Genomic DNA, 2221 nt, shown 5'->3' on the forward strand with positions numbered 1-2221 from the left:
CTTTGAGTTATCGACAAGAAATTCAAAAGAAAACTTAAAGTTTCTAAGTTTAATTTACTTCAAAAGAAAAATGGCAAACTGTCCCTGTGGCTCAGCCTGCAACTGCACTCCCAACAACTGCTCGTAAGTCTCTTCTCTTTGTTTCTCCAAAAGAAAATTTGTTTGTTTCTTCGGAATTTGGTTTCCTCGTGAATTTTTTTGGTTATTCTATACAATTCCTTTGTTCTTTTATTGTTTGTGAAAAAGTCAGGAAGTTGATTGATTTTTTTTTTTCTTTAATTGCAGATGCAACCATAATGTTGCTTCCATGAAAGAGTACGAACTTTCCATCCCATCTTTTCTTTTTGTTTATTTTATTATACATGCTTTCCATATGAAAAACATGAATAGAGATCAAAACGATGAGAAACCACTTCTCTAATTTTTATTAATCATTCCAGTTAAGGGTAGTCGTATACACAATTTTAAAATACAACAATTTTAACTAAAACGAAGTCTTAATAGGGCATTTAAATATATTCACTTGTGGAAGTTTATGATCTAAATAAATAAAATTGAACTATTTTTGACAAGCAGGAACTTCGAAGGTGATTGTGGCTGCAACAAATGCTCATGCGGAGACAATTGCAAGTGCAATCCATGCAACTGCTAAATTTCAAAGCTTTCGATATGGAAAGCATACTAATTTACATATTAATGTGCTTCTAATGATTTGAATTATGTATCAAATGGTTGTGTGTGTGTGTGTTGTTTGTCTGTATGGTGTTTGACAAAATGCCGCTTACAAATACTTGAGAAATAAAATACCACACAACAACCTATTATTATATAATACTTGTATCTTGTTTTTTCCCTCTTCCAATGTCATTTCAAATAGGCCAGTTATGACTGGTTAATTTCTATTACTACTTTGCATCTATGATGTTGGATTCTTGTTTCTAATTTGATCTTTTAAGGTTTCATTACCTTTTATATTTAGTTCCTGCTATGAAGGTAATAAAAGATAATAAAACACGTATAAGTTGAATAAGGTATATAGTAATATGTTAGTAATTGAGGAGTTGAGATTTTAAATTAAGTTATGGGCAAACTTAAATATAAAAATACAAAGATTAAAATTTGAATGTATAGTAAAATAACATAACTATATTATAAGATTTAACGATTGATGGATTTTTGAAAAATTTTATTTGCAAAATTTGTGTTCAATGAAATAAATAATTTGCAAAACTACTGTAAAAAAAAAAAAAAGGAAGTTCAACTCAATTGATATGGTGTGTACTTGAAGACCAAGTGATCCATGATTTTTACCTATCTGTACATAAACAAAATTTAAAATAATAATAATAATAATAATAATTAAGTAAGTAAAAACCTTGCACACTTATGTTTAATTTAAATGTACTTTAGAAGGGAATTTTCGTCGTCATGTTTTTATTGCACAAGTATTGGGCTTTCCACATTTGGGCTATTTCTGTCCAGCCCAAATCTATTTCATATCCACCAATATTTTTCCTTTTCCTTCCTTCTAAAGCAAATAGAAAAACCATCCCCACTAGTTATAATAACACCTTCAAACTTTGACAGTAAAACTCCAAATCTTTAGAGATCCTAAGAGTTGCAAGAACTTGGTAAAAGAAAGATAAAAAGAGTTGGTAAGTTTTTAAAAGAAAATTCTTTGTAAAGATAAGTTAAAAGATAAGTGACATGGTTCGTGGAACATTAAAGCTAAGGTAGAAAATTTGGTTAAGTACTAAAGGAGGAGAACTAAGTCCAAATTGCTAACTGTTGTTAGGCGGCTAAGAAGAACCTTGTGAACCTCTAAAGGAATGTTTGTGAATGTGGTCAAAGAACCTCTGAGAGTTAAATCTAGGCAGCCAAAATTGGTTGATCAGAAACTCCAAAGCATCTAGGTGTTTTGAGTTGTTGGTTGTTGGGCGGTATATTGTAGGAAATAACCTCCAAAGAGTGCTTGGTAGGCGGCAAGGTATATCAAGAGAACTTCTAAAGGCTTCATCTAGGCGGCCAAGAAGTGATTGAAGAACCTCCATGATGTTAGGAGAGATGGCTCGTTGACTGTCATGTGATAAGAAATAATCTCTAAGGAGAAGTCATTGGCGTTTGATGTGTGCTGGCCAATAAGGTTTGACAAGGACACTTAGGCGAGAAAAGGTAGGTCTTGAAAGGTTATTTGGACGGTAAGAACTAGTTGTTTTGGCTG

General features: G+C 31.8%; 1 long non-coding RNA gene across 1 annotated transcript; it reads left to right on the plus strand.

Moving 5' to 3' along the window:
• LOC103490275 (uncharacterized) lies at window positions 1–905 on the plus strand. The gene is made up of 3 exons (XR_537827.2): window positions 1–123; window positions 286–315; window positions 577–905. It is a non-coding gene; the product is annotated as an uncharacterized LOC103490275 (long non-coding RNA).
• The last annotated feature ends 1316 nt before the right edge of the window (window positions 906–2221 follow it).

This window comes from Cucumis melo, chromosome 8 (genome assembly GCF_025177605.1).
Source record: "Cucumis melo cultivar AY chromosome 8, USDA_Cmelo_AY_1.0, whole genome shotgun sequence".
Lineage (NCBI taxonomy): Eukaryota > Viridiplantae > Streptophyta > Magnoliopsida > Cucurbitales > Cucurbitaceae > Cucumis > Cucumis melo.